The sequence below is a fragment of the Cervus canadensis genome, chromosome 3 (genome assembly GCF_019320065.1).
Source record: "Cervus canadensis isolate Bull #8, Minnesota chromosome 3, ASM1932006v1, whole genome shotgun sequence".
In the NCBI taxonomy this organism is placed as follows: domain Eukaryota; kingdom Metazoa; phylum Chordata; class Mammalia; order Artiodactyla; family Cervidae; genus Cervus; species Cervus canadensis.
Window position 1 is genome coordinate 16879507 of NC_057388.1, and position 12274 is coordinate 16891780.

Sequence of the window (12274 nt, forward strand, 5' to 3'; positions counted from 1 at the left end):
AAACTATGGAAAATTCTGAAAGAGATGGGAATACGAGACCACCTGACTTGCCTCAAGAAAACTGTATGCAGGTCAAGAAGCAATAGTTAGAACTGGACATGGAACAACAGACTGGTTCCAAATAGGAAAAGGAGTACATCAAGGCTGTTTATTGTCACTCTGCTTATTTAACTTATATGCAGAGTACATCATGGGAAATGATGGGCTGGAAGAAGCACAGGCTGGAATCAAGTTTACCAGGAGAAATATCAGTAACCTCAGATATGCAGATGACACCACCCTTATGGCAGAAAGTGAAGAAGAACTAAAGAGCTTGATTAAGTTTAATTTCACTGGATTAAAGTGAAAGAGGGGAGCGAAAAAAGTTGGCTTAAAATTAAACATTCAGAAAACAAAGGTCATGGCATCCAGTCCCATCAGTTTATGCAAATAGATGGAAAAACAGTGGAAAGAGTATCAGACTTTATTTTGGGGGGCTCCAAAATCACTGCAGATGGTGACTGCAGCAATGAAATTAAAAGACACTTACTCCTTGGAAGAAAATTGTGGCAACCTAGACAGCATATTAAAAAGGAGAGACATTACTTTGACAACAAAGGTCCATCTAGTCAAGGTTATGGTTTTTCTAGTAATCATGTATGGATGTGAGAGCTGGACTATAAGGAAGGCTGAGTGCTAAAGAATTGATGCTTTTGAACTGTGGTTTTGGAGAAGACTCTTGAGAGTCCCTTGGACTGCAAGGAGATTCAATCAGTCCATCCTAAAGGAGATCAGTACTGAATATTCATTGGAAGGGCTGATGTTGAAGCTGAAACTCCAATACATTGGCCACCTGATGTGAAGAACTGACTCATTTGAAAAGACCCTGATGCTGGGAAAGACTGAGGGTGGGAGGAGAAGGGGACAACAGAGGATGAGATGGTTGGATGGCATCACCGACTCAATGGACATGAGTTTGTGTAAACTCTGGGAGTTGGTAACAGACAGGAAGGCCTGGCGTGCTGCAGTCCATGGGGTCGCAAAGAGTCGGACACGACTGAGTGACTGAACTGAACTGAATGTTGCTTCATTATCCATCTAGTCACTTCTTCTTCTCTCAAGACTCAGTTATTCTTTTCCATAGTTTCAACTACAATATATAACTAAACATAGTTTAATTTCTTGATACTATTAATACCAATTACAATTTTCTCCTATTTTATCTGGACTACTGTAAACATCTCAAATTGTGAATGTTCCAGAGTAAAATTTTGGATGTTCTTTCCTGACTCCACCTCTTCAATACAATTTTGTCTGTCACTATTCTTAAATTCAACTTCTTTCTTTTTCATCTGAAGTCTCTTTTTGCCGAATTCCTAAAGATAGTTCAAGATGCAACTCTAATGTGACTTCTCCATTAATCAATTCATTCATCTAATTATTAGTTCAGTTATTCAATTACTCAATTTTTATATTGAATTTCTGACATGGAATAAAAACTGCTTTAAACACTGAAAACACTCTCGTAAAGAAAATAGATATATACTCCTGGCCTAATGGAGCTTTGCTGAAATCTACCTTGACTTTCCCTTTATGAATAAATACTTCCTTCTTTAGCACATTCATGCTGATGTGCAGTTCAATATTATAACATAATATTTAAGCAATTTGCATGATCATTTTTGTGGCTTCCATATATCAGCCAAATTAAAGAAAAGAACTTGTTTTGTTTAAGTGTGTCTGAATAGATGTGTGGTATTGTTGCTTTTATTCTTTCCCCTAGTACATGAATCTTATGGTTACATCTTTAAAGTTTGTTGTTGCCTAAGTAAAGTTAAGGTGGATTCTGAGAGGCCAATACACATTTATGGACTTGAATGTTTGAGTATTTGCTCAAAAGAATTACATTTCTAGACATCGGTTCCCTTGTGAAAAGTTACCTTTTTTGGAATTTGATAAACCTGTTTTATAATTCTACCTAATATGTAAGGGCTGATAAATAGGAAAACAAAACAGCAAAATTCTGTAAAGCAATATCCCTTCAGTAAAAAATTAATTAATTAAAAAAAATGTTTCTTTAACTTAAGTTTACTAAATTACAAATTTTTGGTCAATATTTGTGGTCATCAAATTATACATCATTTGATGAACCCAATATCTTAAAGTTTTCTTACTACTTTTTACTTTACTTTGGGTATAACCTGGCGGAAAACATGAAACTGCATTTGATTTAACTCTAGAGTACAATTTAAAAAAATATCTTTGGATTGTGGAGACACAGCAAAAACCAAGAAATTTCATCAGAACTTAATGTTAAAAAGAAAGTTCTTATTGGGGGCATATGCACACTCTGATTTGGAAAGAAGAAGCAGAGACAAAGACAGAAATAGGCCTTATCAGTGTTAGTTATTAAAGAAAAAGTCCATAAAATACATGTGTTTACTGAAACATTTTGAGTCCCTCTGGAACTTAAATTTCCTGTCTTTGATATGGTTGATGCTGCTCACCCAATTACCAACAGCATCTTAATATAGTGCTTAGTGATACTGAATAAAATATTTGTTAAATATTTTAATGATTTTAATCATTCTTCATTGCTTCCTGCTTTTTTATAAGTAAGGTTATATTGTAGAATATAAAACATAATATTAATTTTATAATTTATAAAATATAAATATTGTCTTCATAAATTTTTTTTCCAATTGTTCGAGAGAACAGCATCAAAAAATGTATATTATCTAGGGTGAAACAGAACACCAGCCCAGGCTGGATGCATGAGACAAGTGCTCAGGCCTGGTACACTGGGAAGATCCAGAGGAATCTGGTGGAGAGGGAGGTGGGAGGGGAGATCAGGATGGGGAATAAATGTAAATCCATGGCTGATTTGTGTCAATGTATGAAAAAAACCACTACAATATTGTAAAGTAATTAGCCTCCAACTAATAAAAATAAATGGGAAAAAAAAATTTTTTTCCAATTGTTGAAACCCAAATCATAATATCTTTCAAATCAAAATATAGCGAAATTCTATATTATTAAAACATTAAATATTTGAAATAAATCTACCAGCTCTCAACTGAATATTCACATTTGCAATTCAAATGATTGAAATAGGAACCAAACATAGGTATAACTCTTTATATGACCATGATGGCATATATTTAACAGTCTGAGTAGGAGAAAATTAAAAACAGAGCGATTTTAAGACAGGATGACTTATAAAATATTTGCATTAGATTTGTGGCCTTTACTTTATATTTGATCCCCCAAATCACAGCAAGTAAAATAGAACTTGAATGGTAGTAAAAAAAACTACAGGGCAGTAGCTACTCATGGCTTAGACAGCCTATATTATGTCTAGTGGATTTGTAGCTTTCTTTGTTGAATCTGGATTTAGAATTTTTTTCTGTCTACATAAAGAGAGGAAGAGAAAAAAGAGAGAGAAGAAGACGGAATGAGAAAGTGAGGAGGAGGAGAAGACCATTTGTCTTTTCCATGCAGTAGTTCTCCAAGAATGTATGGCCTGTTGAGTCTTATTTCTCTAATTTTCTTCACTTTCTTTTCACATTCTAAGTCTCTTCATAATCTGTTAAAGTTATTCCAACAGAGCATATTTCTCTTAAAGCATGATGCTTATAAGTAAATGTAGGGGAGCAAAACTTGCCACTCTAAAATGTCTCTTTGGTATCCAAATTATTTCAAGCTGAAACAATCAAGGCTCAGAAAGAAACTTTGAACCTCCCCTTAACTGCCTGAAGAATGTAGATACAGGACCTGTTACGGGAAGGGATCTATTACCAGAGATACTGTTTGAACAAAGTGTGTTTGAGGTTGGAGATAGATGGGCTCCAGATTGGACATCTACAAAGTCAGCCTCCTATTTGCATTTCCTGAGGCAAGAGATAGGGGGGCTCCAGTTGAGAAATTTACAACCAGCCTCCTGTTTGCTCTCTGAAATGGAAGGAACAACAGAAACAGGGCAAATAGCCGGTCTTTGTCTCTTGTAAACATCTCAAGGGAATAATCATGGCAAGGACAAGGAGAGGCAAAAACCCTGAGAGTAAAGGATAAGGAAGACACTACACATGTGCATAGGGCTCCTTGAAAAGTCAGAGGACAATTCCAGGCCATGAGTCAGGATCCTCCCAGAAGCCTTCACTTTGAGATCCAGCTTGGCTAGGGTGTTCATGCACACCCCAGGGGAGGGTCCTGAAACAAATTACCCAGGGGGACACAAAGCAAGATGACTGGCCTGAGGGAAGACAAAGACCTAGAAAAGTGCTAGCTTATAAAGGATTTGAACGTCCCAAAGGTGCTACTCTCTGATCTTGCCTGAGCACCTTTTCACATGTACTTGTAACTTCCAAATTTATATCAATTGTACTGATACCTCTCTTCTGCTCAAGATTTTGGTTTCAGGTCCTCTGACAACCAAACGCTAAAAGTAAACTGAATATATCCTATATCCTTCAAAATATTTTCTCTTCCTTTGGTTCCAGTTCCTTAAGATACAAAGAGAGTCAACATCTTAAGCTCTTCTTACTTTGCATAGTCAAGCAATAGTGGTCAATAGTTTTCAACTCTGTGCTGTATCTGTCTTTCTTATTTATTCATTTATAGTCTATTGTTGGAGTCTCCTAACTGGTTTCCATGTCTCCACCTCAAATTTCATACTGCTTGAACCAAGCTTCCTAAACTTCTTTTACTACATCACAGCCCCCTTCAAAACATCACAGTGATAAATGAATCACCTTTTTACCTAAGTGACACAACTCTGCTGAAATATACTGTCATAAAAAGAGATTCTTTTTTTTTTTTTTAAGGATTGTCTAATCGTTGTTCATTATTTTATTATCCTGTGAAATAGTTTAAAATCTTTTCCTTTCAATGGGAAGGAAGAGGGCAATTTTAATATGGAATAATGGCGTTCCTGCCACTTCTTTTGCTCCACAGGAAGAAAACCATGCCAAATCCTGCTCTCTTGAAAGCACTGCCATGAAGGGCTGGCAAATCAGCTCTCTCCCAGAACAGAAACACAGCTGCAAGTGTTATGTTTGGCCAAGCCCCTCTTTTTTTTCTGTTGCTGTTTCCTACATTCAGTTTCCTTCTTCTTAATAGTGCTGGTAAATTAGCATGGGGAGACAATGTGCTGGATTTTGGGCACGTGCCTTCAGGGCTTGGAGCCATAGCGTTCAGGAGTCATGCTGTGTGGGCCATTAAACAAATGGCAAAGAAAGAAGAAAACAGTCCTCCTTAGCATAAATATCCAATGATTGATGATAGTCTTCTTTATTTATTTCTGCCCAGAGTGTTTGCAAGTTTGCTCAAACAGTCAAATACTGGCTATAACACAAATCCCCAGGAAAAGATTTTATATTTCACACAATAGTTAAGTAAGTTCTTCAGAGTGGATTTTCTCCTCTCTCCGGCATAAAGCAGTTTCTTCCCTGCTCACCCCAGCACTATCCTTTGCCTGTTTTGATGCCTGTGTTCATTTTAGCTGTTAAGCCAAAATCTATCCCTTCACCCTTATTTTCTAAATAATTTAACATTGAATAAGTGACACTGTTTAGTAATATACAGAGATGTATTTGTTCAGAATTCAATGCCAGAATCTTTTTTTTTTTCCTCCATATTAAATCACGGCTGTTAAATTTATGGCCGATGGTAGCTCCTTATGCACGGGACATCTTACTTCCTCCAAAACACAAGAGCCTCTCTAGCAAGCAGTATTCCATCAGGCGTAGAGGTCTGCCCATCCCCATGGAGCATGAGCAGACGTGTGTTCCTTTCTCCTTCTGTAATTCCCAGCACATTCAGTGGATTACACACTGTTTATGCACCATGCCGCCTCCCTGAGCCCTGTTTCTTTACAGTACTTACTTCTGCTGCTAAAAGGAAAATAGGCTCTGACAATCCTCTTTGGCTGCGAAAGCCGCTGCCTCCGAATGAACACATCCTGCTTCCAGGAGTCAAGCTGATCCCTGTGATCCCTGAATCCAACAGGAGTTCAAAAGGATTCTGCGCGTCTCAAGGGGCAAAAACTGCTGTTCGTTTAGGATTTTCAGGCACACTGGGGCTTCGCCACAGAAGAGCTGATGCTATCCGGCCTCGTGATTCGGCCGCCGCTGCTGAACCAGCTCAAACCGCAGATGAATCCAGATGAATCTGAAGGCCTCAATCTGCCTCCGACGCTCGATCTCCTCTTGCCTGACACAGTTCAGTTCAGACACAATAACAGGCCATTGAATTTCCCTCTGCAGCTGGGAGCTGACTGTAAATGCGAAAGTTAAGTTGTTGAAATGATGTGTCAGGGGACTTGCAAATGAATACACTGTCATTCCAACGTAACCCAATTTACCCTGTGTTCATAGTGAATGGTTTCAGAGACTCAGTTTAAACCCCCTACTTAACGATGTTCTGCAAAAACATCTTCAGAACACATTCCCCAAGGAAAACTGACAGCTAAGATGAAAGCGATGAAAGAGGCACAGTGGTATAGTGTATTTTATGACACTTCTCATAGAAGGATTTAAGGATGTTAAGAAGTGAATGATTTCACAATATTCACAGGAGATAGGTAGTAAACACCCCTAAATTAAAACATAATAATGAAATAATCATGGCAATACTCTGTTATTTTATCATTCTCTTGTTAAAGACAAAGGAAGAAAATGTCCCACTCTGAGAAAATGATAAAAATCAATTTTTATAAAGTTTATAAATCTGTTTATTAGAAGAAATAGGTACCATTCTAGGGTTAGCAACCAAAATGAATACAGTGTATTTGCTGTATTCCACTTAGAAATATCCTCCTATAAAGGCCCTAAAAAAATTATTTAATATATACTCTTATACTTAGAAATTGTTAGAAACATATATCTTGAGCTTAGTATTCATAGAATAGTTTTAACAAAATTTTTATGTTTCTAGGCCAAATTCTTGGTCTTATATGTTTTAATTATAGTAAAAGTATATTTGTATAAGGGTTTCATGATAGATGATATAAATATAGGTAGTTATATCTTCTTCAAGGTAGCATATGAGGTCTAGGTTTTCTGAAGATGTGACTGTGGGATTAGCTTTTAGAAAAAAAGATTTTGTCACATAGGTGAAAAATTTTAAAGTAGGGATTGATTTTCCCTCTAACAATGCGTAGTCTTAGAGACTGCTGCCCCCGCTGCTAAGTCACTGTAGTCGTGTCCGACTCTGTGCGACCCCATAGATGGCAGCCCAGCAGGCTCCTCTGTCCCTGGGATTCTCTAGGCAAGAACACTGAAGTGGGTTGCCATTTCCTTCTCTAAGTCTTGGAGATTAGAAAATGCTTATATATTGGGAGGAGCAATGAAAAAGATTAATCACTTTCTCCAATTCCAACTGACTTGATTTCATCTTCTCTCCCTTCTAAACTATGAGTAGGGCTTGTTGAAGATACAAGTTATTCTTTCTTCACTCTGCTTCATGGAGCAGCTTAAAGCCTTGGGGCTAGAATTATCTGAAAGCTTGTTCACTCACAATTATGGTGATTGATGATGACTATTTGCTAAGAACATACTAGGGCTATTGACTACTTCCTTACAACAGAATGGTTGAGTTCTAAGGATGAGTGTCCTGAGACTATGAGCACCAAGTAGAAGACATATCACCTTTCATGATCTAACTTTGGAAGTAAGTCATGCAGCATAAATTCCAGCAATATTTTATAATTCTCTCATTAAAGACAGGAAAGAAAATGTCCCACTCTGAGCAAATAATAAGTAAAAATTGATTTTTATAAAGTTTATAAATCTCTTTATATGAAGAAACGTGCACCATTCTAGGGCTAGAAACCAAAATGAATACAGTGTATCTGCTATATTCCACTTAGAAATAGCCTACTATGAAGGTCCAATTAAAGGCACTATATGTAAAGGCACTCACAAAGGCCCAAGTTCAAGGTGAAGGTGGATTATACCTCTTAGAGGAAAATTGCAAAGTTCTAGAAAAGCATATAATAACCAAAAAAGTTGTTGTGGCCATTTTTGCAAAATGCCAGTATCTGATACTATATAAATCTATACCTTTAATATAGTGTTATTACATACTAAATAAATACATCAGATTACTAGCTGTTTATTAGGTTTTTGTTATTTAATGACAAATTTACTCTTCCTTTTTGCCCACTATACTCTGATTCCTATTAATAGTAACCAAAAGAGAAAAAGAAAATCTCTTCAATATGTGGTGCTGGGAAAACTGGACAGTTAGAATTTTTTTAACCCCATATACAAAAATAAACTCAAAATGGAGTAAAAACCTAAATGTAAGTCCAGATACTATAAAACTGCTAGAGGAAAACATAGGCAGAACACTCTTTGACACCTATTACAGCAACACTTTTTTTTTTGATCCATCTCCTAAAGTATTGGAAACAAAACCAAAAACAAATAAATGGGACCCTTAAACTTAAAATTGTTACACAGCAAAGGAAACAATCAACAAAATAAAAAACAACCTACTGAATAGGAGAAAATATTTGCAAAGGATATGATTAATAAGGGATTAATATGATCAGCTGGAGCGGCAAGTGGTGTCTGCGAGGTGCTGGAGCGGCGGAGAGGAGATACCCCACGTCCAAGGTCAGGAGCAGTGGCCGTGAGGAGATACCTCATGTCCAAAGTCAGGAGCGGCGCCTGCACTCTGCTGGACCAGCCGTGTGGAGACACCCCATGTCCAAGGTCAGAAAAACCCCAGTAAAATGGTAGGCACTGGACCAGCAGTGAGGAGATACTCTACAACCAAGGGCAAAGGAGAAGCCCCAGCAAGACGGTGGGGGGGGGGGGGGGGGGTGGGCAGTGAATTCGCATTTAGAATCAAATCCCATTCCTGCCAGAGATTCTCAGAGGGCTCAAACAAACGTTGTGTGGACCAGGACCCAGGGGCCCCACAGAGACTGAGACAGAACTGTGTTTGAGCATCTCCTGTGGAGGTGCGGGTCAGCGGTGGTCTGCCGCAGGGATAGGGGCTCTGGGTGTGGGTATGGCATGAGCCCTATTGGAGGTGGTGGCCATTAACCCCACTACAGAGCTGCCAGAACTTACATAGGTTGGGAAATAGACTCTCAGAGGGCACGACAGAACCTTGTGCATTAGGACCCAGGAGAAAGGAACAGTGACCCCACAGGGGACTTGCCTGCAGGTGCTGGGAGTCTCCTGTGAAGGCAGGGGTCAGAGATGGCCTGCTGCAGGGATGGGGCACTGACTATAGCAGTACATTCCAGGGATCTTTTGAGGGAGGTCACCATTATCTTCATTACCTCCACCTTAGTTTGGCCCCAGGTAAATAACAGGGAGGGAACACAGCTCCACCCATCAACAGAAAATTGGATTAAAGACTTACTGAGCATGACCCCGCCCATCAGAACAAGACATAGTATCCCCCTCAGTCAGTTTATCCCATCAGAAAGCATTCATAAGCCTCTTATCCTTCTCCATCAGAGGGCAGACAGACTGAAAACAACCACAGAAAATGAAACAATCTAATTACATGGACCACAGCCTTGTCTAACTCAATGAAACTATGAGCCATGCCATGTAGGTCCACCCAAGGCAGACGGGTCATGATGGAGAGGTCTGACAGAATGTGGTCCACTGGAGATGGGAATGGCAAACCACTTCAGTATTCCTGCCTTTAGAACCCCATGAACAATATGAAAAGGCAAAAAGATAGGACACTGAAAGATGAACTCCCCAGGTCGGTAGGGGCCCAATATGCTACTGGAGATCAGTGGAGAAACAACTCCAGAAAGAATGAAGGGATGGAAACAAAGAGAAAACAACACCCAGCTGTAGATGTGACTGGTGATAGAACCAAGGTCCAATGCTGTAAAGAGTAATATTGCATAGGAACCTGGAATGATAGGTCCATGAATCAAGGCAAATTGGAAGTGATCAAACCAGGAGATGGCAAGAGTGAACGTCAACATTTTAGGAATCAGCGAACTAAAATGGACTGGAATGGGTGAATTTAACTCAGATGATCATCTTATCTACTACTGTGGGCAAGAATCCCTTAGAAGAAATGGAGTAGCCATCATAGTCAACAAAAGAGTCCAAAATGCAATACTTGGATGCAGTCTCAAAAATGACAGAATCATCTCTGTTTGTCTCCAAGACAAACCATTCAACATCACAGTAATCCAAGTCTATGCCCTGACCAGTAATGCTGTAGAAGCTGAAGTTGAACGGTTCTATGAAGACTTATAAGACCTTCTAGAATTAACACCCAAAAAAGATGTCCTTTTCATTATAGGTGACTGGAATGCAAAAGTAGGAAGTCAAGAAACACCTGGAGTAACAGGCAAATTTGACCCTGCAGTACAAAATGAAACAGGGCAAAGGCTAATAGAGTTTGGTCAAGAGAATGCACTGGTCATAGCAAACACCCTCATCCCACAACACAAGAGAAGAATGCACATGGACATCACCAGATGATCAACACCAAAATCAGATTAATTATATTCTTTGCAGCCAAAGATAGAGAAGATCTACATAGTCAGCAAAAAAAACAAGACTGGGAGCTGACTGTGGCTCAGCTCATGAACTCCTTATTGCTAAATTCAGACTTCAGTTGAAAAAAGTAGGGAAAACCACTAGACCATTCAGGTATGCCCTAAATAAAATCCCTAACGATTATACACTGGAAGTGAGAAATAGATTTAAGGGACTAGATCTGACAGACAGACTGCCTGATGAACTATGGAAGAAGGTTTATGACATAGTACAGGAGACAGGAAGCAAGAACTTCCCCAAGAAAAAGAAATGCAAAAAAGGAAAATGGCTGTCTGAGGAGGCCTTACAAATAGCTGTGAAAAGAAGAGAAGTGAAAAGGAAAGGAGAAAAGGAAAGATATACCCATTTGAATGCAGAGTTCCAAAGAATAGCAAGGAGAGATAAGAAAGCCTTCCTCAGTGATCAGTGCAAAGAAAGGGAGGAAAATAATAGGATGGGAAAGACTAGAGATCTCTTAAAGAAAAGTAGAGATACCAAGGGAACATTTCATGCAAAGACAGACACAATAAAAGACAGAAATTGTACGGACCTAACAGAAGCAGAAGATATAAAGACAAGGGGTCAAGATACGTAGAAGAACTGTACAAAAAGATCTTCATGGCCCAGAAAATCACAATGTTGTGAAAACTCACCTAGAGCCAGACATCCTGGAATGTGAAGTCAAGTGGGCCTTAGGAAGCAAAACTACAAACAAAGTTAGTGGACATGATGGAATTCCAGTTGAACTATTTCAAATCTTAAAAGATGATGCTGTGAAAAGAAAGCTGATGACTCAATATGCCAGCAAATTTGGAAAACTCAGCAGTGGCCACAGGACTGGAAAAGGCCATGTTCATTTCAATCCCTAACAAAGGCAATGCCAAAGAATGTTCAAACTACCACACAATTGCACTCATTTCACACGCTAGTAAAGTAATGCTCAAAATTCTCCAAGTCAGGCTTCAGCAATACATGAACCGAGAACTTCCAGATGTTCAAGCTGGTTTTAGAAAAGACAGAGGAACCAGAGATCAAATTACCAACATTTGCTGGATCATTGAAAAAGCAAGAGAGTTCCAGAAAAACATCTATTTCTGCTTTACTGACTATGCCAAAGCCTTTGACTGTGTGGATCACAATAAACTCTGGAAAATTCTGAAGAAGATGGGAATACCAGACCACCTGACCTTACTCTTGAGAAATCTGTATGCAGGTCAGGAAGCAACAGTTAGAACTGGACATGGAGCAACAGACTGGTTCCCAATAGGAAAAGCAGTACGTCAAGGCTGTATATTGTCACCCTGCTTATTTAACTTATATGTAGAGTACATGATGAGAAATGCTGGGCTGGAAGAAGCACAAGCTGGAATCAAGATTGCTGGGAAAAATATCAATAATCTCAGATATGCAGATGACACCACCCTTATGGTAGAAAGCTAAGAAGGACTAAAGAGCCTCTTGATGAACGTGAAAGAGGAGAGTGAAAAAGTTGTCTTAAAACTCAATATTCAGAAAACAAAGATCATGGCATCTGGTCCCATCACTTCATGGCAAATAGATGGAGAAACAGTGGAAACAGTGGCAGACTTTTTTTTGGGGGGGGGGGGGAGCTCCTAAATCATTGCAGATGGTGACTGCAGCCATGAAATAAAAACACATTACTCCTTGAAAGAAAAGTTATGACCAACCTAGACAGCATATTATAAAGCAGAGACGTTACTTTGCCAACAAGAGTCCATCTAGTCAAGGCTATGGTTTTTCCACTA

General features: G+C 38.9%; 1 pseudogene; it reads left to right on the forward strand.

The window, feature by feature from the left end:
• The first annotated feature begins 10962 nt into the window (after positions 1 to 10962).
• LOC122438140 lies at positions 10963 to 11648 on the forward strand (annotated as a pseudogene).
• The last annotated feature ends 626 nt before the right edge of the window (positions 11649 to 12274 follow it).